This window comes from Thalassophryne amazonica, chromosome 4 (assembly GCF_902500255.1).
Source record: "Thalassophryne amazonica chromosome 4, fThaAma1.1, whole genome shotgun sequence".
In the NCBI taxonomy this organism is placed as follows: domain Eukaryota; kingdom Metazoa; phylum Chordata; class Actinopteri; order Batrachoidiformes; family Batrachoididae; genus Thalassophryne; species Thalassophryne amazonica.
This window is the reverse complement of record NC_047106.1, coordinates 55,005,400-55,032,788: the sequence shown is the minus strand read 5'-3', so window position 1 is coordinate 55,032,788 and position 27,389 is coordinate 55,005,400.

Sequence of the window (27,389 nt, the reverse complement as noted above, 5' to 3'; positions counted from 1 at the left end):
CTGATCTGCTTTATTTTCCTGCGAGTGTTGCACAAATATGCTTTTGTCTGTTCAGGTGTGAAAAATGATGGAAATATGAGATGTAAAGCTCCAGAAAGAGAGTGCATGCAACACACTGGCTGCACTTACTCCCAAGTGTGACTGTCATTAATGTGTAATTAAACATTAATTACTGTGAGCATCAGCACTTCACTTCTTCTCTGCTGACACAATGTGAAAAGTAGAATTTCATGCAACGACACAGTACTGTTGTGTGGCAACTGTGTGGTACTGAATAGTTGTCTTTGTTATGTGTCAAGGCGGGTTGAGGAGCGGACCTGCGTCAGACAGAACCCAGCGCTAAAAATAACCAGAAAGCGGTTCCAACAACAGAAACAATTTATTTTTCACCTGTGCATAATAATGTGTACAAAACTGAAACAATGTCCTTCTGGTGGAGTGACTGTTGGCACGCTCTTAAGCGCCCAAAAGGATAGAAGCCCGGCGTTCCTGGACCCACTACCACCAGACCAAACACCCCCAGGTGGACACGACAACCTGACTCTCTGTGAAGCAAAGAAGAGGTGAGGTAAGTCAGCAGTTACAACAATATCTTCAAAAGACACACGCTATCAGCAACACATTCAGGTCTGTATCTTTTTTAACTTTATGCAAATGAGCAGCTTCTCACAACAGGTGGAGGATCACTTATCCGCGCACCACAGCAGTGAGAAGCAAGCTGCACAATTCTCATCACAATTCAAGTATACTGTGTAACAAAACACCAAGTTACTATCAACAATTAATCAAACACTTAATTACCTTTAACGTGTGCTGACAGCATGTGTCCTCACCCTTCCTTGCTTCACGGGCTCGATGTGTCAAACCCAGGCGCGGTCCTCAGCGTCTCACAAACGAACATCACAAGGTCGAGTTCCCGGCAGTTCTGTTTGAATCACACATGCCTTAAATGCAGAACGCCATCCAATTATCTGCTTCAGCTGAAAGTCTTCAAGGTTGCATGTGAGCACCAGTCACAGGTGCTACACATGATGTTGATGAGGGTGAGGACTCTTCAGCCAGCACCTTCTCCACAGACAAATCAGTTTCCATGCCACCTGAAGAGCAAAGAAAAGAAAAGAACACCAAAATATCCAGCCACACCCCCCAACACACAACAGTACCCCCCCCCCCCCCCCATCAACGGGAAGCCTCCCGGCGACCGAACAGACCAGGCCCGAGAACAGCACCTCCCTCCGGGGTCCACGTCAGGAAGCAGACAGCACCACGCTCCCAAGGTCCATCACAGACAGCAGGACAGGCATCACAGCTGGAAGGCCGGCTGGCATCAACAAAAGCCCCAAAACATTCCCCAGAACAATTCAACACACAGAAAAAAACATAAAACCCACCCAAAACCTCCCCAGGGGACCGTCCCATCAAATCCCGGGAAGAAAAGAAAAACTCCCAAACGCAAAAACCCAACACAGCCCCACAAACACAATACAAACGTAAATGCATAAAAGAAAAATAACAAACAACCCCCCCAAAATGACCTGCAGAGCCCAACCCCCCCCAGAAGGCCTTCATTGCCAGTTCCAGGAGGAACAGCCAGAACCATAATCCCACAAAGGTCCCCAGGTGTACATGGAGGAAAACGGCACCCCCCAGGGGACCGTACCATCAACCCCAGGAGGTACCCTCCCCACAACCCCGGAACCCCAGACCCGGTCACACTTGGCTAGTTGGCCCCAAACCAATTCCCCCCCAGAGGACCGTCCCATCAACCCTGGAGGTGGAACCCGGAAGGAAACAGAACAAAATCAAAAATCAACCCCCGAAGGACTACCAAAAACAACCCCAGGGGGATATAAAACGACCATAAACCCTGTTACCCTCCCCGGCACCCCGAAAGACCCCGGGTCCCTCCCAGAGCCCCTCGGCGGCTCAACTTTGGCGAACGGCTCAAAACATTGAGCCGGAGAAGGGAACAGGAAAAAACTAACCCAGCTCCAACCCCAAGGCGCAGCGGAGAACCGGAAATACGTCCGGTGCCCCAACTCGACCATACCCCAGCCTCTCGGGAGGGGTGGAACTACCGAAATGGCGAACGGCAACAGATCGGCCCACCCCTCCGACTGAGGTAAGTCTCCGCTGCACCACTCCCCGGCAACACCAATGATGAATGGTACAAAGGCTCACCGAGGCTGGAGTGGAACCGGGCCCTAACCAAACCAAGAAAAACGCCTCTAACACCCCCCCCCCCTAGGTGCAGAGGTCTTCTGAGAATGCTCAGCGTGACCAACCTGCACCACCCCACAACCCACAAGACAAACGGTCTTGGGGCAAGTGAGGTTGGGGTTAGGGATGTAGAGAAATAAAAAACAACAAAATAAAACGACCCAACAACCCAAACAGAAAATACCTAAAAACACATAAAAATTAACAAAGACGTGAGCCCAGGCGGACTTCTAACCGCCTAACAGTCACTCCACCAGATACGCCTCTGACTCCCCATACAATTATAACCCCTATTTAAAAAAAAAAAAACATTTACTCGTGCTAGATTTTTTTTTTTTTTTTTTTATGTGTGTTATTTTGCCTGTCCCAGAACACTTGGAGATACGTCACCATTATTTCTCTTGACGCTTACATGTCGGGGCAATACAGTAATCTCTGCTGGTCCGAGCTGCATGGGCTTGTCAACAGGAGGAGCCAGAGGTCCCGTCAGAGGAGCTTCAGTGGGGCGAAGAAGAGGCGGCCCAGATCTGTGTCGGGGAAAGCCCCGAGACGAAAAAACCCGCTCTGATGGGCGTCCTCTCTTGCGTCCACGCTCCTTCATCCGATCATCTAGACGAATCACCAATGATATTAGCTCATCTAAATCGTTTGGCTCGTCACGGACTGCCGGCTCGTCTTTTAATGACTCATTTAACCCATCTACAAACATTCCTCGTAAAGCTGCGGCGCTCCAACCTGACTGAGCAGAAACCAGAGAACATTGCATCACCGCACAAGGCTCCGGACGACAAACAATCGGTTCGGACGCCGAATCTCTGGGTGACGGAGTTATCTGCACTAGTATCGATGATGCCGCAGCTGGAGCAGCAGGAAGCAGAACGGCTTGCGCTGCAAGCTCCATAACACGGGCGTCTGTTTGTTTAATTTGGTTTGCGAGATGCTGTAATTGCTCCCATATTTTCTCCAAGTGTTCTTGAACTTTTTCGGCAAAAGGAACCGCTTCTGCCGCTGGGTCCATTATGGAATGGCCGGGAACTACTGTTATGTGTCGACGCGGGTTGAGGAGCGGACCTGCGTCAGACAGAACCCAGCGCTAAAAATAACCAGAAAGCGGTTCCAACAACAGAAACAATTTATTTTCACCTGTGCATAATAATGTGTACAAAACTGAAACAATGTCCTTCTGGTGGAGTGACTGTTGGCACGCTCTTAAGCGCCCAAAAGGATAGAAGCCCGGCGTTCCTGGACCCACTACCACCAGACAAACAGCCCCCAGGTGGACACGACAAACTGACTCTCTGTGAAGCAAAGAAGAGGTGAGGTAAGTCAGCAGTTACAACAATATCTTTCAAAAGACACACGCTATCAGCAACACATTCAGGTCTGTATCTTTTTTAACTTTATGCAAATGAGCAGCTTCTCACAACAGGTGGAGGATCACTTATCCGCCCGCCACAGCAGTGAGAAGCAAGCTGCACAATTCTCATCACAATTCAAGTATACTATGTAACAAAACACCAAGTTACTATCAACAATTAATCAAACACTTAATTACCTTTAACGTGTGCTGACAGCATGTGTCCCTCACCCTTCCTTGCTTCACGGGCTCGATGTGTCAAACCCAGGCGCGGTCCTCAGCGTCTCACAAACGAACATCACAAGGTCGAGTTCCCGGCAGTTCTGCTTGAATCACACATGCCTTAAATGCAGAACGCCATCCAATTATCTGCTTCAGCTGAAAGTCTTCAAGGTTGCATGTGAGCACCAGTCACAGGTGCTACACATGATGTTGATGAGGGTGAGGACTCTTCAGGCAGCACCTTCTTCACAGACAAATCAGTTTCCATGCCACCTGAAGAGCAAAGAAAAGAAAAGAACACCAAAATATCCAGCCACACTCCCCAACACACAACAGTCTTTGCTTTTTGTAAAATCCATTCTTAAGTTATTTCCAACCTGCTCTTTCATCTCGTATGGGGACAGTGTTGCATTTGAACACCAACAGCTAATGTGTGTTTCTCCAACGTGTGCAGCATCAGTTCACTGATTAATGTGGGTCTGTGTGACAAATATAGTTTCATGTGGAGCTGCCTTGGTAAAGGAACACAAAGTTCACAATAAAGACTCTGTACATAGACCTAATTTAGGAATGATAATTACACATGGGCACCAACCCCCTCATCTTTTTGATTTGTCTGAAGGTTTACCACGTGAAAGCGATGTTTCCGTGGTTCCCACACTGTTACAGCACTGCTGAATGGTCTCTGAAAAATGCTTTATGTAATCAGAAACACCTTTTACATCACAGAAAAGTCTAAATGTATTGATTTCTACTTATTGTTTGGTAAGAATACATTAAAACTGCACCTTTATACACCTTATACACAATACATTGACTCCATTCAAAATATGATGGTGAAGTGTAATGTAATGAAGTATCACATAATGTCACAGTTCAGAGTCACTAAGAACTCTTAGAAGCAGGAGAGCCCTTAGCAGAAGGACACACTGGGATACTGGGATTAAGAAAGTGTCAAAACGTATTGCAGTACGAAATAAGGTAAGGCATGTTCTTGATTGTAAAGCACTTGATACTCTGTATTGTTCATTGGTTGCTCCCTACTTGACTTACTGTGCTGAAGTTTGGGGCAATAATTATAAAACTACATTACAATCATTATTCATTTTTCAAAAAAGAGCATTAAGAACAATTCACAATGTAGGTTATCGAGATCACACCAATTCATTGTTTATTAAATCTAAAATATTAAAACTTCACAATATAATTACATTTAAAACTGTGCAGTTAATGTATAAAGTGAAAAATAAGCAACTGCCTCTCAGAATTAAATTTCTTTTTTTTTTTAAGGAGAGAGAGGGAAAATATAATTTAACGGGCTTGTATCATTTTAAAATTGCTGGTGTTAGGACGACCAGGAAAGGCTTTTGTGTTTCTACTTGTGGCCCTAAAATATGGAATAATCTGGTGAAGGAACTTATGCAATGTAAGGAACTGATGTTTTCTGAATATATAAAAATAGTCTAAATTCTCTGAAAATTCAATTCATTGTTGAAGGACTATATAGCTGTTGGTTAAAGTATGGACAATTAACGATCAGGTCTAGGTGACAGGTTAGGCTGGGCGTAAATGCAGGACTCAGACAACGAGCTCTGTAAGTAAAAGCAGTTTATTGTAACAGTAAACAGGGTCCGGTACACAGAGATGCAGTCCAACAAGAGAAATAATACCAAAAACATCAGGCAAAGGCATAGTCAAGGAAACAGGCAAGTAGTCGTAACACACATGAGGCAAGCAGGTCAAGAATGCACAAACAGAGCTGGAGAGAAGGCGCATCAGTCTGGGGAAGGAATAAGGCAAACAGAGGAGCTTAAATAAACCAAGGTGATGAGGCGCTGATTGGAAGCAGGTGCGCATGGAACACACCAGAAAGGGGGTGTGGCCAGAGAGACAGGAAATGCCCACCACCGAGAGCCAGCAGAGACAGACAAGAGAGAAAGGGACAGACAGACCCAAACAGGAAAAACCTCAGCAAGAGAACAAACAGAAAGTAACCAAAAACAAAACAAAGAAATAAAAGCAAACCAAACTCAAATCCTGACATTAAGTTCTTAATTTTGTATTATTTTTTGGATTATCCGATGTGTGCTGTTATTGGTATGGTATGTGTTTTATTGGCAGTTTTCTTCAGACAAGTCAGGGGATGGATACATGAACATTTCCAAGTCACTGAATATGTCTTGGACTTTATTTACATCAGTTATGAAGAAATACAAACAGTATGGGACTCTATGGTAAATCTGTGTGGAGTAGACAACCCAGAAGAAGTTATAGGCTTCTGTGGCTGTGATTGGAGAAATTGTGCTCAGTGCAAGTTTTGGATTTTATATCCCCAGTTATACAGCTTCATGATAAAGTGGAACCGAGGAGGATTTTCTGAAAAAGAAGACCTGAAAGTTCACCTACAATTTGCCAGAAGGTACATGTGAGATGCAAGCCTAGATTTGATGTTTTAGTGAAAGAAGACCTTCCTCTATACCACTTCATCATGAAGCTGTATAACTGGAGATGCAAAACGCAGAATTTGCACTGTGCACAATTTCTTCAATCACAGCCACAGAAGCCTAAAACTTTTTAAAACTTCTTCTGGGTTGTCTGGGTGTCTTGGTGGCTTTCCTCACTGTTCTACTTCTTGCACAGTCACTCAGTTTTTGAGAACTGTCGATTCCACACAGATTTACCACAGAGTGCCATATTGTTTGTATTTCTTCATAACTGATGTAAATAAAGTTCAAGACATATTCAGTGACTTGGAAATGTTCATGTATCCATCTCTTGACTTGTCTGAAGAAAACTGGCAATTAAACTGATTATTTACAGGTATTATACCAAAGGGGGTGATTACTTATGCAACCCATCATCTTGGCTTTTATATTTTTAATTAATATATATCAAGTTGTAGAGATTTGTTTTCAGTTTGAGTCTAAGGAAGATAATTTTAGAAATTTTTATATTGAGAAGCCTAATTTACTTTTTGTATTTGAAATGCCATAAACAAATTAAAATGCGTGAAATACCAAGGGGCTGAATACTTTTGCAAGCCACTGTATATATATGATGCCAAGTCGGCTAAAAGTCTCGTTCCAGTGCTCCTCAGCGCGCTCCTGCAGGTGTTCCACCTGCTGCTGCTGCTGTGCCTGATGTTTGGGAAAACGAGCAAGACAGGAGCCACATGAAGCCACACATCTGGTTCTCTCAGTCTCCTCCTCCTCTCTGCACCACTGCATGGCACAGAGCCCAACGCAGCATGCAGTCACAAAGTTCTTCTGCTGTGGATTAATCTGGATTTTAGGAGCAAACTGGAGTGACCTGAATTGTTCAGCAACTGATGATTGGATGAATATGGGGGTGTGTGTGGAGGCAATTCACCTCATTCACAACGTGACAGAACTTAATGATGTGCTGTTACGCGTGATAGGGCTCAACAGCGCACAACAATGCGGAACATTATTCTTGACCGTGTGCAATGGTTCCTGATAATTCTCCAGTAACACGCACCATAAATCGCAACGTGTGGGAACAGGTTGCAGCAGTTCTTGAGGACACCTGATGCCTCTGCCCCAAATCATCACGTTCGTGATCAGCGGCCAAGAATGTATATTTCGTGGCATTTGTGACTCGCCGTCGTTATGTGTAAACACAGCTTAAGAAAAAAATCCAGAAAAGGAGTGCAATGAAGGGATACATTCTATTGCATTTTTGTATTGTAGGTTCTGAACACTTGACTTGAAAAAAATATTTGTTTTAATTTGTTCTTGAGTAATTTTGTGCATTTTGTTTATTTAAGAAAAATATCCAGTTCATGGGGAAAAAAATTGTTTTGTTTCTGTTCTAATGTTTCTGAACAAAAATGGTTATTATGATGAAGTATTTTCTATTTACCTGTAAACTTTGCCCAAATTCTGTTGTAGGCTTGAATGAAGTAATAATGCAAAGAAAAAAAAATCACAAAAACAATTAAACATCATGAAAATTCATTCAGATTTAGCAATTTGATATTGCATCCACTTTAATTATTAAAAAGTATTAGTATCGGTATCGTTAATACTGGCTTTGTATTTATTTCGTATTGGATTGATACAAAATCTTGCAGTACACCAATACCAGTCAGCTGTCCTGAGCATCAGAATTGGGCCAACATGGAATAGAGATCCCAAATGAAATGGGCAGGGCTTAAACACAGACAGAGTAAACAGCAAGGACATGCCACATATAAACCCTAATAGAAAGAAAAGCGCCAAAGTGGAATTCCGAGTAAGCAGCCAAACACATGACTGCACATGTTAATGCATACTGAAACTAAATGAGTACGAAATGAGCACATGAGGAAACTACCATAAGGAGACAAACAGGAATAAAAGAAACAATGTGTCAGATAAAGATCCATGGGAGTGAAGAGTCCACATCCCACCCAAACACTGATATGGACACGTCATAAAAATGTAATTATGCTGATGTAATGGTTTATGCTATGCTTTATAAATGTATTGTCATATAGCAATCTACGAGGTCTGTTAGAAAACTATCCGACCTTTTTATTTTTTGCAAAAACCATATGGATTTGAATCACGTGTGATTGCATCAGCCAAGCTTGAACCTTTGTGCGCATGCGTGAGTTTTTTCACGCCTGTCGGTTGCATCATTCACCTGTGAGCAGGCTTTGTGTGAGAGCAGTGATCCACCCCTCTCGTCGGATTTTTATTGCGAATAAAATGTCTGAACGATTTGGAGCTTTGCTGCATCAAATTTTTCCAGAAACTGTGAGAGACCTCCAGGTGGACACCATTCGGAAAATTCAGATGGCTTTCAGCAACGATTTTATGGGGATTACACAGATTAAGGAGTGCTCCAGCCGGTTTAAAGACCACCGACAGCGGCTGAGAGTGCGGCGCACTCCGATCGACAGGCTGAAACCCAGCTGAAACAACCAGATCATTTCCAAAGTGAAGGCTTTGTTGATCCGTGACGTCGTCTGACTTCCACAGAAATGGCAGAAGACGTGGACATCAGCACTTTTTCGGCACATTCCACTGTTACAGGAGTTTTTGTCATGGAAAGAGAAGTGGAGGGATGCGCCACGGTGCCGCTCATGGCGCGGGACAAAAGCACCTCCGTATTGGTCTCACAGGACGGCTTTCAGATGGCTTTCAGACGGCTTTGGGTGGGTTTTCAGTCGTGTGACTATCTGAGCTGGACATGCCAGAACATGTCCTGTGAGGCTTCATCACGGCGTTGCTTTTTGCCATGTGGCTCCGTCCCGACGCACAAATTTCTCCACACATCTGTCTCAATGTGCCGAAAAAGTGCTGATGTCCACGTCTTCTGCAATTTCTGTGGTAGTCAGACGATGTCCCGGATCAACACAGCGTTCAGTTTGGAAATGAACGGCACATTCCACTGTTACAGGAGTTTTTGTCATGGAAAGAGGAGCGGAGGATCTGATCCAACATTCAGCTCTGTGTGTTTGGGGATTAAAAAATGCATCAATGTCAGAAAGCCTCATGTGATGGGTTTACAAAACAAATACACTCACAGGGAAGCACCAGGAGGCAGCCTTCTTGCTCCGTTTTCACACCCTCTAGATAGCAGACTTGGACATGTTGGACATCCCAAATTCATCTCTACCACACTTTACAGTGCATCCAGAAAGTATTCACAGCATTTCACTTTGTCCACATTTTATGTTACAGCCTTATTCCAAAATGGAGTAAATTAATTTTGTTCCCTCAAAATTCTGCTCACCCCATAATGACACCCCATAATGACAACATCAAAAAGGTTTTGTTTTTTTGTTTTTGTTTTTTTGCTCAACACTTTTTTGATGCACCTTTGGCAGCAATTACAGCCTCAAGTCTTCTTGGATATGATGCCACAAGCTCAGTGCACCTATCTCTGGGCAGTTTTGCCCATTCCTCTTTGCAGCAGCTCTCAAGCTCCATCAGGTTGGATGGGGAGCATCTGTGTATAGCCATTTTCAGATCTCTCCAGAGTTGTTCAATCGAATTCAGATCTGGGCTCTGGCTGGGTCACTCAAGCACATTCACAGAGTTGTCCTGAAGCCACTCCTTTGATATCTTGGCTGTGTGCTTAGGGTCATTGTCCTGCTAAAAGATGAACTGTCGCCCCACTCTGAGGCCAAGAGCGCTCTGAAGCAGGTTTTCAAACAAGATGTCTCTGTACATTGCGACATTCATGTTTCCCACAATCCTGAGTAGTCTCAAAGTTCCTGCTGCTGAAAAACATCTCCACAGCATGATGCTGCCACCACCATCCTTCACTGTAGGGATGGTGCCTGGTTTCTTTCAAACATGATGCCTGGCATTCACACCAAAGAGTTTAATCTTTGTCTCAACAGACCAGAGGATTTTCTTTCTCATGGTCTGAGAGTCCTTCAGGTGCCTTTTGGGAAACTCCAGGCGGGCTGCAGAGGAGTGCCTTCCATCTGGCAACTCTACCATACAGGCCTGACTGGTGGATTGCTGCAGAGATGGTTATCCTTCAAGAAGGTTCTCCTTTCTCCACAGAGGAATGCTGGAGCTTTGACAGAGTGACCATTGTGTTCTTGGTCACCTCCCTGATTTAGGCTCTTCTCCCCCGATCACTCAATTTAGACAGGTGACCAGCACTAGGAAGAGTCCTGGTGGATCTGAACTTCTTTCATTTATGAATAATGGAGGCCACTGTGCTCACTGGGACCTTCAAAGCAACAGAAATGTTATTGTATTCTTCCTCATATTTGCACCTCGAGACAATTCTATCTCAGAGGTCTACAGACAATTTGTTTGACTTCATGCTTGGTTTGTGCTCTGATATACACTGTCAGCTGTGGGCCCTTATATAGACAGGTGTGTACCTTTCTAAATCATGTCCAATCAACAGAATTTACCTGAGGCTGATCAGTGGAAACAGGATGTACCTGAGTTCAATTATGAGCTTCATGGCAAAGGCTGTGAATGCATTGTGTACACATTTTCATAAATTTGCAAAAATCTTAAAAAATATATTTTTTTTTTCCATTTTGGAATAAGGCTGTAACATAAAAGATGTGGAAAAAGCACAGCACTTTGAATACCTTTTGGATGCACTGTATGTGCTTGCCTTCAGGATAGAGTCCTTTGTACCCTCTATGCACAGTTCTCACAGTACCTGTGTACAGATCAGTCATGCTGTCCAGCATCTCAATGGTGATTCTGTAAACTCTCAGGATATTCTACAGTGTGGTCTGTTTGCTCAAGTCAAGTGGTTTGAAGGATGAAGGATCTGGAAATCTAAAACCTTTGAAAATATGAGGTCATCCCAGATCCTGGATTGTCCCCCAGTCATTGGGCCTTACAACTGGGCAAGGACAAGACACAGAATCAGAACCCAGTACAAAATAGACTCCTGGGATAAACAGACCACAGGAATAATTTCATGGTCATAGCACTTGGTAAGCCAGCTTCGAATGTGGCGCTCGGATCCCGGCTGGGCTGTACTGAGCTGAGAGGCTTGTCAGTTGACTCTAGTCTATGGAGAAGAAGGACCAAGTTTGGATTTAATTTGCTTCGAGTTGACCGTACTGACTTGCCCAAGCACTTTGAACTGCATGTCTCTGCACTTTGCAGTATAAAGGCTCACATATCAGAATAATGTGGTTTCTCCTTAAATATGAGAATGTATCTGGCTGAAAGGTAAAATAAAGAATTAGGAATGAGGTGTGTTTGGTGGAGTTATGCTAAGGTGACTTATGATCTATGCAGTGTCTGGAAATATTGTGTTATACTGCACAATCCATTTTGAATTAAAAGTTATACTCTGTGATTCATCCTTGGTTTGAGGTTTGAGATGATAACAGTGTTTGACAGAATCAAATGAAACAAAGGACATGCATCAGAAATTCAGCTCAGCACAGCTGAGGTGGTCAACGTGATGATTTATGGAGGACTTGGTCTGACAGCAGACGATGGATGTGATCAGGCTAACAAGTCTGCAGAGACACATCACGAAACTCCCCAAGAGAATAACCAAGCTCACTTTCTTTGTGTTATGTCAGTTTAAGACATAAAGCTCAATCTAATTCACATCCAGTATATCTATGGCCTTATTTGAGGTTATATCAAATTTGTATGCAGTCGCTCAAGCTCAATACAAACTGACCTTTTCTACAAAAAGTCACCTGGAATATTATGCCTGTATCTTTCACCCTGTGCAAAACAACACACAACATAACACAAGTGTCATGCCTAGTTTACCCCCACTGCAGATATGATTTTAATGCATGGTGCCCACATACTTTAAATAGCAAACATTCTTGCACTCTATGGAGTCCGAGGGTGGTGGCCAAGCAGTTAAGTGCACTGGTTTCCAGTGCAAAAGGTTTGCCGCTCAAGACCACCCCTACTCATCCTCCTTGTAATGTGGGGTTGCGTCAGGAAGGGCATCTAGCATAAAACTACTTCTTTTTTTTTTTTTAAGTAGAAAGGGCACAATGCAAATGTTCACAGAGTGGGTTCACAACAGGCACCTACAGTCAGTGCTCAATGATGGGCTATGGAGCATCATAGAACCATGAAACTGAACTGAACACAAAAAGTAACAATGAATTTGTTTGTAGATTGTTTGCTTTCTTTCCTCCCTATGGCTAGGATAGGTAGACACATGGGAGGGAATTTGTTTTTCACAGGGGGTCATGAATCATGGTTTGAAATGAAAATGCAGACTGCTCTGCTATGATAAAAAAAAAAACACATCACAAACACAAATCACATTAATCACAATTTTTTAAGTGCTACCAATCATACATTCTTGAAATATTTAACTTCATTTTTTTATTGAAATAAATATTGATTGTTTGATTGACTTCAAACGACAGAAAAAGAAAGCTCACACAAATACACCATACAACAGCAGCCACACAAACAAAGGTCCAGTTGAAGACAGACTGAACAGTTTTTAACTTACCTTTATGCAGGTGAAAGGACTTTGACCGCAGTGGTGTTGATTTTTTGCTTGACCCACAACACACCCTTGACTTTTGATAGCCCACTCTCACACTTTTTGTCATGCTCCTGTCACGAAATGAGTCAAATGTTCGTAACACATTTCTTGTATTTTACTACTTACAACCCTACTCCTTAGCCATAACCTAACTCTCTCCCTTCCCCTAACCCTAACCATAAACCCTCCCTGACCCCCACAACACCCTGCATTTCATGCTGCCATCACAAATATATTTGTGATTTGTGATATTTGTGATAGCAATCCAATCTGACGCCATGCCGTGATGGCATGGCGTCGGATTGGATTGCTGTTGGAGATGAAAAATCCAAGGTATTTACATCCATTTACACCATGTGTTATGAGCACAGCATCAAGATAAAAACCAATATCTTTACATTTACCACCACAAAACTAATTGGAAGGACACTAGTTTGAACACATTGTTATATCTTTTCTAATGTTAAAAAAGTATTTACCTGCAGCAATGCAGTTATTTCTTTGAGCTTCTTCAAAACTAAAGTGGATGAATTCAATTAATGTTGTTCCAAAGTTGCAGACACATAAGATTTTTTTTTTTCATTATGAGTCTTGAACAATATTCCTCTGTCACATAGAGCCCTGACAGATATCTGAACTTGACAGAACCTTGTGGATCTGAAACTCCACAGCAGATACCTTTTAACTTTATTAAACTTCCACATCTCCATGTTTTATGCAGTTCCAAGATGTCAGTTCACTATGAAAGCAGGGAATATCTTTTCATTTTATCAGTTTATATTCAAGATCATTTTTAAAACAACACTGTATGTAGGACATATATATTAAATGGCATCTTGTCAACTTTGGGTGATAGTTCGGGAGGTACAAAAGATGGTAAGTCTTACGCTGCATTCACAAGTGGCAGATGAAAACTGGATGTTGCATTTCATGTGAGGAAGAAGAGGTAGTGATTGTCATTTAAGTCTTGTGAAGCATTTGTGTTTTTTACTGTACCCCCAAGATGGCAGTTTCTTAAAAAAAAAGGGGGGGGGGGGGGATAAAAGCACAGTTCAGTGTGTTGTGAACCTTTTTTTTTTTTTTTGGAAAAGATACTGCCATCTACTGGGCTCACAAAAAACAACAGATGTTTATGAGGCCTCATTTAACCATCACAAATAAAAGGAAGACATCAATGTTGGCTGTTATTTTGCCTTGTTTGTTCCAGTTACCACAGCTTGATGAACAAACTATATATTGATTTGTCCTTTTTGATAGATGACAGACAGTGAGAGATTAATTCTGTTAGTGCAGAGACCCCCGGATTAATTTCAGATCAGCACAAATACCAAGCTACATTACAGACAGACAATCTGTCATCACCAAAAGTTGATTCTTCACACAAGAATTCAGGCTGGAGTTTCCTTTTGTGTAATGTGTATAATGCTGAAACACAGTTTCATCTTCAATTCTATCTTTTAGTGACCCATAATGCGGTGCTTATTTGGTTATTATTATTAGTTCCAGTCTCAGTGGCTAACTGGAGTTAAAATGATGTTGTTTTAACATAAAAATTTGAGTGTTGAAAGACCAGTACTTGAAAAAAACAGAATAAAAAAAATAAGTAACAGATTTTTGGATTCAATTAACTCTAAGAACAAACTCCATGATTTTAATGAAGTCTGTAATTAAGTCCAAATTAACTCAGTAACTATACTTGTCTTTTCTTCTCTGAGTACTACACACAGCAAAAAAATGTCCATTTCCACACACACACTGCAAATTGATTGCAGGCTGAGACCACAACTATGCCATGTGGTCAAAGAATTATGGGTTCCACAAACAGGGAATTCAGTACAATTATTATTTGTTGCAGTTACCACAGCTTGACAAACAAACTATATATTGATTTGTCCTTTTTGATGGACGACAGACAGTGAGAGATTAATTCTGTTAGTGCAGAGCCCCCCGGATTTATTTCAGATCAGCACAAACACCAAGCTACATTACAGACAGACTTTAATTTGTTTTATCACCAGAGGTTGATTCTTGATACAAGAATTCAGGCTGGAGTTTCCTTTTGTGTAATGTGTATAATGCTGAAACACAGTTTCATCTTCAATTCTATCTTTTAGTGACCCATAATGCGGTGCTTATTTGGTTATTATTATTAGTTCCAGTCTCAGTGGCTAACTGGAGTTAAAATTACATTGTTTTAACATAAAATTTGAGTGTTGAAAGACCAGTACTTGAAAAAAACAGAATAAAAAAAATAAGTAACAGATTTTTGGATTCAATTAACTCTATGAACAAACTCCACGATTTTAATGAAGTCTACAATATAATTAAGTCCAAATTAATTCAGTAACTATACTTGTCTTTTCTTCTCTGAGTACTACACACAGCAAAAAAAAATGTCCATTTCCACACACACACACTGCAAATTGATTGCAGGGTGAGACCACAACTATGCCATGTGGTCAAAGAATTATGGGTTCCACAAACAGGGAATTAAGTACAATTATTGTCCGTGTAATAAAAAGTACAATTTACCATGTCTGTCTCCTGTATGCTGCTACAGATGACACTCAACAGAAAATCAGTAGTCAAGAACAAAATAAACCAGAAAGCAATCTGTATTATCCTTTATTCTAGATAAATGAGTGTTGTCAAACTTGTTTGCATGCACTAACAGAGCAGAACGCAGTATTGCAAGGGTCTGGGTTTTTTAACACCCACACCCACCTGAGCCGTCATGACAGAGCAACCTGTAGCACATTAACCCGCAAATATATGCAGTGACAAATGACTCATATCCGACCAAAGACGAGGAAAAAAAATCCAATGTATTACAATGTGTATTTCAGCATAAATTATGATTGGATGCAGAAACATTTGTGAAATGTATGTAAAACAACTTAATGTAGACACTATCAAGCAGCGCAGAGGCCACCCTCTGGTGTGTGCATGTGTGAGAGGGAGAGGAGAAAAAAGATGGAAGTAATCACATTTTACCCTGTAATATATCTGTAAATTATTCATTAGTCACTTTTTTACTCCTCCCCTGGAATATTTTCTGACTGAGCTGACCTGCACCCGCCCTAACTACAGGTCAACCCATAACCTCTGGGCTTCTGCCCAAGCCACACCTGTCTGCACTTGCCCAACCCATGGGTCAACCCGCTGGTGCCTGCAGATTGGGGGTTGAGCTAGACATCACTAGTGGACAGTGTATAGGGGAGTGGCCCCTGATTCCTCTGTTTTTACTTCAGTGTTCCAGCCACACTACATAATACAAAAAGTGGAGTTACTATGTACCTTTTGGGTTGTTGCATCATCATTTCATCCCCGTGAGGGGGCTCATTCCAAAGCACATATGAAGGCCACATTCTAAGTTTATGAAGACACACTTTCCTCTTCCAAATAATTATACACTCATGAACAGATGAATGAATGAGTGAATTTATTCGGCACACAATTCAACAATAACAAAAAACCCTCATAAGAAGACAGTGATCCCATGTGGCCGAAAGGGTGAGGGCAGAAGCAAAGCTTATAAATACCCACCCCTTATACAATAAAAATAAGAAATATATACACACATATATACATGCATGCACACATAAACACAGTTTCAGTTTTACATATCCACACACACACACACACACAAGCATATATATATATATATGTGTGTGTGTGTGTGTGTGTGTGTGTGTGTGTGTGTGTGTGTGTGTGTGTGTGTACACGCACGATCACAAATACCAAAAAAAAACATGCACAATTAGTCAATGAACACAAATTTACAAAATACAACCAGACAAACAATGGCACACAACACACAATCCCGAAAGCAATAACAAAATCAATAACCCTAAGTCTTCAAACTATAACAAGCAATTTTATTATTCTTGTAATGTCTTTTAAATCCTACCAAAGTACCAAGTACCACTACAAGTACTAATATTGTCAGGGCAGTTGTTCCAGAGATTAACACTTTTAACAGAAACACAATGTCTTTGTGCAGTAGTTCGGATCCTTAATTTCTCAAAAAATAAAATTCCTAGAGTAACTGGAGTTCCTCAGTTTAAACAGATCCTGGACATGCTGTGGCAGCAGTTTATTTTTTAACTTGATACATAATTTGTATTGTGATGGACTCAACTAAGTCCCAGAATTTTAGAATATGTAAACAGGAGGAGTTTAAGTATCTCGGGGTCTTCTTCACGAGTGAGGGACGGATGGAGCGTGAGATCAATAGACGGATCGGTGCAGCACCTGCAGTGATGCAGTCACTGTATCGGACCGTCGTGGTGAAGAGAGAGCTGAGTAGGGGGGCAAAGCTCTCGATTTACCGATCGATCTACGTTCCAATCCTCACCTATGGTCATGAGATTTGGCTCATGACCGAAAGAACGAGATTGCGAGTACAAGCGGCCGAGATGAGTTTCCTCCACGGGGTGGCTGGGCGCTCCCTTAGAGATAGGGTGAGGAGCTCGGTCACTCGGGAGGAGCTGGGAGTCGAGCCACTGCTCCTCCACATTGAAAGGAGTCAGTTGAGGTGACTTGGGCATCTTTTCCGGATGCCCCCTGGACGCCTCGCTGGAGAGGTGTTCCGGGCACATCCCATTGGGAGGAGGCCCCAGGGAAGACCCAGGACACGCTGGAGGGACTACATCTCTCGGCTGGCTTGGGAACACCTTGGGGTTCCCCCGGAGGAGCTGGGGGAGGTGTGTGTGGATCGGGAGGGTCTGGGCGGCTTTGCTTGAGCTGCTGCCCCCACGACCCGAGTCCGGATAAAGCGGAAGAAAATGGATGGATGGATGGATGTACGAGGTCTATTAGAAAAGTATCCGACCTAATTATTTTTTTCAAAAACCATATGGATTTGAATCACGTGTGATTACATCAGACATGCTTGAACCCTCGTGGGCATGCGAGAGTTTTTTCACGCCTGTTGGTTACGTCATTCGCCTGTGGGCAGTCTTTGAGTGAGGAGTGGCCCACCCTCTCGTCGATTTTTTCATTGTTTAGGAATGGCTCAGAGACTGCTGCTTTGTTTGATCAAAATTTTTTCAAAACTGTAAGGCACAACTGAGTGGACACCATTCGATAAATTCAGCTGGTTTTCGGTAAAAATTTTAACGGCTGATGAGAGATTTTGGTCTGGTAGTGTCGCCGTAAGGACGGCCCACGGCGCCTGATGGCGATCTGCGGTTCGAGGCTTGTTGAAAGCCATCAAAAGCCGCCTGAATTTTACAAATGGTTTTCAACACGGAGGTGTTTTTTCTGTCACGGCGCACACAGATTTGCCGAGTCGTCACGGAAACGTAAGTCCCTTCGGCTGCTCCCTTGTTTGCACTCGGGGTCGCCACAGCAAATCCAAGGTGGATCTGCATGTTGAATTGGCACAGGTTTTACGCCGGATGCCCTTCCTGACGCAACTCCACATTACATGGAGAAATGTGGCAGGGGTGGGATTTGAACCCGGAGCCTTCTGAACTGAAACCAAGCGCATTAACCACTTGGCCACCACCCCTGATTTGCGTGCACGTCTTTCATTAAAAAATGTCCTTAAACAGTGGAATGTCCGCATAAAGTCCTCATGCCGGCCTCTTCTGAATCTTCTCTGTTCTCTCACGACGTCCTGGGTGAATTAAGCCTTAAATTAGGATGTTTTCAGGTCGAAACAGGCCGACGACGGCGCCTGGAAGCGCTGCACGACGTCCCGCTCCGTGGGAAGTCCTTACACCGACAGAAACACCCCATAATCTCTCATCAGCCGTTAAACTTTTCACCGAAAACCAGCTTAATTTCTCGAATAGTCTCCACTCGGATATTCCTCACAGGTCCAGAAAAAATTTTGATAAAGCAACGCGCACCTTCTCGAGCAGCGTGTGAAACAAAGGAATTCAGCCGAGAGGGCGGGACCACATCTCACTCAAGGCCTGCCCACAGGGAAATGATGTCACCGACGCGTGAAAAAACTCACGCATGCGCACGAGGGTTCAAGCATAATTGGTGTAATCGCACATCATTCAAATCGATATAGTTAAAAAAAAAATAAAAGGGTCGGTTTATTATCTAATAGACCTCGTACATCTCAGTCAGCTTTTGCACAATTTTTTTATGGTTGATCCTGGTGCTCTGTATACACAACTTATAATTATATATATTTTTTATTTTTCACATTTAATTTCAACAGTAACACATTCCATGACATTTTCCAAAGAAAACCAGATATTCTGAACAATTTCACAGTCGCAGAACTAACGTAAAATGCCACACCACCACCCAGTTTATTCATCCTATTTGTAGCAATGAAATCATAACCCTCAAACTGAACAGTGTCCATATGCTCCTCTTCTAGCCATGTCTCAGAAATTGCAGTAACTGAAAAATGTTTACAGTATTTGCATTATTTAAACAAGCCTGAATTTTTGACAAGTTCATGGAGAGACATCTGCTATTAAAATGTATAATGGAGAATGTCCCATTTAACACAGTAAAATTGCCAAATTGTTCTTCAGAGAAATGGTGAGTAATATTTTTACGAAATAAATCTATATTATATTCAATTTAATTTAATTTAATTTAATTAGCTTATAATGCACCAAATCACAGCAAAAGCTGTCTCAAGGCACCTTACATAAAACAAGTCAACATAAAATTTAATAAATAATTAAAAATGAATTAAAAAATATTTAAATACATAAATATAAACAGAAGTAAAAGAATAAAACAAATAAAAATAAAAACTATTCATAACAAAAGAGAATAAAAATAGGTTTTGAGTCTTGGCTTAAAAATGTCCACGGACTCAGACTGTCTCACGGTCGCAGGAAGACTGTTCCATAGGGTGGGGGCACGATACGAAAAGGCTCTTTGACCTGCTGACTTCTTCTTCACCCTGGGAACACAGAGAAGTCCCACATCCTGCGACCGCAAAGCCCGGGCCGGCATGTAGAGTTCCACCAGATCAGCCAGATAAGATGGCGCCAGTCCATGAACAACCATATAAGTCAATAGCAAAACCTTAAAATCTGCTCTCACAGAGACAGGGAGCCAGTGCAAAGATGCCAAAATGGGTGTGATATGTTCAGATCTTCTGCTACATGTCAGAAGTCTGGCGGCAGCGTTCTGAACCAGCTGAAGACGCCTAATGCTGGACTGTGGTAACCCTGAAAATAGAACATTACAATAATCTAGTCTAGAAGAAACAAAAGCATGAATCAGGGTCTCAGCATCAGCCATGGACAGGATGGGGCGGATCCTCGCTATATTTCTCAGATGGAAAAAAGCAGTCCTAGTAACATCCCTGATGTGGAGGTCAAAAGACAACGTGGGATCAAGAATTACCCCGAGGTTCCTCATTTTGTCCGTATGATGTATGACACATGAATCCAGGCTGAGCGCCAGCTGGTCAAACTGATGCCGATGTCTCGCTAGACCAAGAACCATCATTTCAGTCTTATCAAAGTTTAAAAGTAGGAAGTTACTAGACATCCAACTTCTCACTGATAGAAGACAGTCCTCCAGGGATTTTATGGGAGTAAGATTTCCTGCAGTTATCGCATGTACAACTGAGTATCATCAGCATAACAATGAAAGGCAATCCCAAAACTTCGCAGTATATGCCCAAGGGGTGCCACATACAGGGAGAAAAGCAAGGGGCCTAAAACAGACCCCTGAGGAACCCCAAATCTCATGTCAGCAAGGTCAGAGGTAGTGCCATTATACAAGACACATTGAGAACGACTGGACAGATATGACGTCAATCAGGCAAGGGCACTTCCAGGTAATCCCAAAAAAATTCTCCAACCTATCAAGCAAAATATGATGATCCACGGTATCAAACACAGCACTGAGATCTAACAACACCAAAACCACAGTGGTGTCTGAGTCTATTGCCCGCAGAAGATCATTCACTACTTTAGTGAGCGCTGTCTCTGTGGAGTGATACTTCACAAAAGCAGGCTGCAGTGGCTCAAAAAGATCATTCTCAGTGAGGTGGTCTATAAGCTGCCGTGAAACCACCTTTTCTAAAATTTTGGAACAGAATGATAGATTTGATATCAGCGTGTAATTTTTCAATACACTAGGGTCAAGATTAGATTTCTTAAGTAATGGTTTAATTACTGCTGATTTAAAACATTTTGGAACAGATCCAGAGGTTAATGACAGATTAATCATTTCCAGCACAGTCGGCCCAAGAGTGTACCACACGTCCTTAAAAAAGTTTGTTGGTATGGGATCAAATAAACAGGTTGTGCTTTTTGTAGACGCCACAAGTTTCGTCAGCACGCCTAATGAAATACTATTAAATTCTGTCAATCTAGGTAACACCTCAATGGTAGCGCCCACCTCCATAGCAGGTTTTAATGGTTGGGCTGAGGCGTGCTGAGATATGCTCAGCCTAATATCTTCTATTTTCTTCTCAAAATAATCCAAGAAATCCTGTGCTGAAAAGGGAGAATGACTAACAGTTGGCTGCCCGTGAATAGGAAATGCCAAACAAAAACTTTGAGTTATGTTTGTTTTTACTGATCAAATCAGAGTAATAGGTCCGCTTCATGGACAGTAGTGCATGCTATAATCTAAAATAGCATCCCGCCACACAAGGCAGAACACCTCTAATTTGGAACAACGCCATTTCCGTTCCAAACCTCAAGCCTTCTGCCTGAGGTCACGCAAATAATCATTGAACCAAGGTGACTGTGCCTTAGGAGGGCGTGACCTTAAAAGAGGAGGCGCAGTCTTATCAAGTGTAGTTTTAAGCACTAAATGTAGGCTATCCGCAAGGCTGTCCACTGATTTAGCATTCTCCAGACTCAATGCTAAAATATCAGGTAGTCTGGCCTCAAGTTCAGTCATAGTTGATTCTGTGCACAGCTCGTCCGGAAGCCAAACAGCAGGCCAAACAGAGCTTCATCTTCACCAGACGTCCACTTTGTCTCCTGTGGCGACGACTGTGCTTTCGGCCGAAAGGCAGCACAGGAGCACGGCACAGAAACGCCGGCACCTCCAATAAAAATGGGGGCGGAAAGTTCTGTCCACCCGCCGATAACCACACCGCACCACGACCTGGGGGCTGGAGATCCAGCAGAGTTTGGCGATCATGCACCCGCAGTGCCTCTGATTCAAAAACAGCATAAGTTAAAAACAATAAAATAACAAACAGACTGGAGAGCAGCAGACGAGCAGCCAGACACAACACCGCCATCTTGGCACTCCCTCAATATTCTGAAATCTAAGTCAGTGTAATCATTTTTTTTTAAGATGAGCTCCTAGTTCATAAAAATAATAATAATAATAATCCACAAACCAAAAATGTGGCTAAATGCTAGATGTATATATATACGTGGTATACGTTTTTGCAAAATTTCTCCCTTAATGAAAGAAAGACAAATAAAACAAAAATCATAACAGAAATCACTCCAAGTTAATGAAAAGGGACCAATAATGAGCATTGTCCTCCTTTAGAAGCGGTCACTTAAAATTATCCAGATCTGATAGCTCTCTTATCATCATCATTTTTGCCAGTTTAGACTTCTTATCTTTTTTGGAATTGAATGACAGTCTGCAATATCATTGTTGTTGACGTGGATGTCCTGAGATGAAGAAAAAGAAAAAAAAATCAATAACCTGTTGCTCCAGGGAATGAATTTCTCCCAGAGTGTCTTCATCCATACTGGCACCACTGCCAAGAGCAGCAGCCCTAGCATATGTTCGATGTTTAATGTTTAATCCAGACACAACCATCTCCTTCATCCCAATATGCTGCTCCAATTCATTCACACAGTTTTCCAAAATGCATATTTTATTGTCTTTCTCCTAAAGCATTTTCCTGAGATCTCGAACTTCCTTCAATAATCCAAGCAGTTCTGTTTGTTTTTTACCACTCCACTTAATTCCTCAGACATGAAATTCAAAGACAGTTTAATTTCATCTAAGTCTTCACCACTTATGTTTTTGTTTTGTTTTTTTCGGTATGATGAGCAGCTATGGAGAAAAACTTTACCTTAGCCAACCAAACCACAACTATACATCCACAGTGAATGGCCCGTCCAGATATTTAGCCACTGCTGGGGCCTGGATGGGGCCTGGAGTTTCGCTGGCTGGCTGGCTGAATAGCTGTCTCAGGAGGCTGGTATTCAAGATATTAACAGGTTAGCTGTCGCTGGAGGCTGGTCTCGGCTCAAAGTTAGCTGCTGCTGGAGGCCCATCTTGGCCCAATGTTGGACAGCTGGCTGTCATTGGAGGCCGGTCTCCGCTTGCGGTTAGCTGGTTAGCTGCTGCTGGTGGCCTGTATCAGCTCAGTGTTGGCTGGCTATCGCTGGAAGCTGGGCCTCGACTTAATTCTATTTTAGCCGATATATAAAACAAATAATGAATGTTTTTACATGATTTTAATGGAACAAATATTTAATTTGTTGAAAGCTGGAACAAGCCATTCAACTCGGCTTCACCACGTTGAATGGTATGTTCCAGCTTTCACCTCATGAAATATTCGTACCATTGAACTCATAAAACATTCATTATTTGTCGACTATCCTAGATCTGACAAGCACAAACTGATCTTATCTTGCCTTTTGTTTTTTCAGATAATTTATGGAAGATTTCAGTTTCTGCTGTGCATTTATGCTGGTAAACCCACTGGCTATGGCTGATGTAAATGGACACTTTTTCTGTGAACAGCATGCATCTTTGACTCCTATACTCTAGTGGCTGTTTTTGTTGTTCCAGTCAGCTGATCTCAAAGACCGGTAATCCCAGCAGAAAAGCCACTGTGCTGGTGTCAGCCATATTTCTGCTTACATATCTGTGAATACACACTGCTGCTGATGGATCTCTGCTCTCAGCAATGGGACATAACGGTAGAATGGTGGATGAAAACTAAATTTCTGCTTCTGTGTACTTATATTTCTTACTTTTTGCAGTCACAGATGAGTCTTCCTCATCTTTTTTTTTTTTTTTTTTTTTTTTTGCCTGCCTGGGTTTTTAACACTGCTCCTCTTCATTGCTAAATGCATGACAAAGAGGAGTGTTAGGAAACTTTTCAGGGCTTTTGCAGGTTTTGTTTGCTAGTTGAGAGTTTCACTGTCCAGTATGCATATAATACAAGTAAGAGCAAATGATCATAAATCAGCTTTAGTCGTTAGAGTTACACATAAACACCTGGGGCAACTGGGAGAGTCACTAGAAATAGAGCAGCATTTATTCCGGATGTAGAGCAGCCAAATGAGTGAATAAAGTAAAATTCAACTCATGTATTCATTCATTTTCTACACCTTCTTATTTAAATTAATAGTCATAGGGTGATCGCAGCAGTTCGTGATTGAGAGGTGGGATACAACCTGGATAGGTCACCAATGTATCGCAGGGCAGATACAAACACATTCACACTCGGTAACATCCATGGTCAAATTCAAATCACCAGTTCACCAACAGTGCATATCTTTGGAAGGGGGAGGAAGCCAGAGCACCTGGATGGCCTATGCAAACCTGGGGAGAACATGCAAACTCTACAGAGAAAGGGCCAGGTTGGAAGTGAACCTGAGACCTCACTGTGAGGCAACAGTATTAACTGCTAAGCAATGGTGCTGCCCTCTTCTAGAATATTCACAACTTCATTTCACCTAGTAGCCCTGCGATAGACTTTTGTCCTGTCCAGGATGTATCCTGCATCTCACCAAATAACTGCTTGGATGGGCACAGACACCTCTGTGACCCTTGAGTGGACTATGTGAGTATAGAAAATACATGAATGAATAACACCTGGTAGCACATATTATACTTGTAGCACATCTAGGGCTTTGTTTTTGGATAGTGTGTGTCTTTGTTTGTGTGGGAACATCAAAGAAACTTGTTTTGATCCAGTTTCACACAAATGTAGTAGAAGGATTGAAGCAGAGTCTAATAAAATATAATGTGATTTGATTAAAAAAAAAAAAGGAAAATCCATTCAAGCTTAGGTTGACAAGCCATGGTCAAAATTTTGGCCCAGTGCTTCTATCTGGGGCATATTTAGAATAGTATTTCTGAGGAACCCGTGAAGCTATACCTATAGTTAGAATTAAGCATTAATATCAAGTCATATATTGCCTTTCTAGTTTAGGGAACCTTGAAAAGTCAAACTCAAGGTCATTGTCAGGGTTTGAGGTTTTGTTTGCTTGTCTGTTTTATTTCTGTTTGGTCTGTTTTGTTATTTTCTTTTATTCATTCGTTTTCTGTGTGTTTATTCGCTTGCTGGGTCTGTCTGTTTCTATCTCTCCTGTCTGTCCTTGGGTTCTAGGTGGTGGGTGTTTTTCTCTCTCTCTCTGGCCACGCCTTTGTTCTGGTGCTTTCCACGCATACCTGTTCCTAATTTGCAGCTCAACACCTATGTTTATATAAACTCACTGGGTGCTGTTGTTCCTCGCCAGATTGATGCACCTTGTGCCTTCTCTCCAGCGCTTGTTCTCATGTTCCATAGTCCTGCCTGCCTCAGTGTGTTTCTCGATCTCCTGCCCGTTTTTTCTGACATCACCAAAGCCTGATGATTTCTGTACTTCTCCTGTGTATTTTGGACTGCCTTTTTGTGTCCTGACCTCTGCTATCCTCCTCACTAAGGCCTTTTACCAACCAGAGCTGTTTGTGTGATCCTTGCATTTGAGTCCAAATGTTTTTGACCAGCCCTCCTGTCAGTCATAAATCTTTAATGCAAAAAATTTGGTATCAATGTGGACTTTGCAGTCCACACAGAATCATATATTATGTTATTACTGACTCACATAGAATGAATTTCCAGGGTCGAACATGTCGGGTGTGGATGCGGCATTCTCTGACTTCCCCTTCTAGTTGTGATACTGATCTGGTGGCCACAGCAGTGAGAGAGAGTGCTATTTAATGTGGTGTCATATTTAGAAGTCAGATCAATAGAGATCATCTCTTAACGGTATTCTGATACTTGATGGATGGAAAATCAATGAGTCAAGTTTGGCTTTCAGACTATTTTCTACTTCCAATAATTAGAAATATTTAGGCCATCTGTAAATGTAGCAATGATAACATGCCGAGTGATTGTCAGACATAAATACCAACGGTGCAATATGCAACTAAATAATAACCCCTGTACATAAAGAAAAGTCCATTGTTGTGTGTTGGGGGGTGTGGCTGGATGTTTTGGTGTTCTTTTCTTTTCTTTGCTCTTCAGGTGGCATGGAAACTGATTTGTCTGTGGAGAAGGTGCTGGCTGAAGAATCCTCACCCTCATCAACATCATGTGAAGCACCTGTGACTGGTGCTCACATGCAACCTTAAAGACTTTCAGCTGAAGCAGATAATTGGATGGCGTTCTGCTTTTAAGGCATGTGTGATTCAAGCAGAACTGCCGGGAACTCGACCTTGTGATGTTCGTTTGTGAGACGCTGAGGACCGCACCTGGGTTTGACACATCGAGCCCGTGAAGCAAGGAAGGGTGAGGACACATGCTGTCAGCACACATTAAAGGTAATTAAGTATTTGACTAATTGTTGATAGTAACTTGGTGTTTTGTTACATAGTATACTTGAATTGTGATGAGAATTGTGCAGTTTGCTTCTCACTGCTGTGGCGTGCAGGATAAGTGATCCTCCACCTGTTGTGAGAAGCTGCTCATTTGCATAAAGATAAAAAGTACAGACCTGAATGTGTTGCTGATAGCGTGTGTCTTTTGAAAGATATTGTTGTAACTGCTGACTTACCTCACATCTTCTTTGCTTCACAGAGAGTCAGTTTGTCGTGTCCACCTGGGGGGTGTTTGTCTGGTGGTAGTGGGTCCAGGAGCGCCGGACTTCTCTCCTTGCGGGCGCTGGAGAGCGTGCCAGCAGTCACTCCTCCAGAAGGACGTTGGTTTTGGTTTTGTACATTTATTTAGGCACAGGTGAAAAATAAATTGTTTTTGTTGTTGGAACCGCTTTCTGGTTATTTTTAGCGCTGGGTTCTGTCTGACGCAGGTTCGCTCCTCAATCCGCGTCGACACATAACATCCATGGTATTTAGAAAAACTGAAGAGTTCTGCTAAATGAAAGCATTATGATCTTCCCTCTCATCAGGGGACATGTGTGTATAACACAGTGCAAATTATTTGTGTAAGGACAAACCTGAAAATCTGCATCTTCTTCTTCTTTTTTTTTTTTTTTTTTTTTGCCAAAGTTATAAATTGAGCATATGTATGTTCTATACAAGTCCTATACAGGTGCATCTCAAAAAATTAGAATACCATGAAAAGTTGTATATTTTTGTGAGTCATATCAGAAATTTTATATTATCTAGAGTATTACATACAAACTCAGTTATCAAAAAAATGTTTGAAACATTTAAGGCCTGCAGCACAAAAGAAAAATCCATCCATCCATTTTCTATACCTGTTTACTCCAATTAAAGGTCTTTGGAGGGGGGGGATGAGCTGGATCCTATCCCAGCAGTCATTGGGTGTGAGGCAGGGTAGGGTACCCCTTGGACAGGATGCCAGTCTGTCACAAGGCAGCTCAAAAATGTTTCAGAATCAATGAATATTTCATTTCAGGATTGAATAACTCACTATGCATGTAGTATAAAAACCATGAAAAACTGTCTGGTTCAGTACACACAACCACAATCACAAGGAAAAATGCTG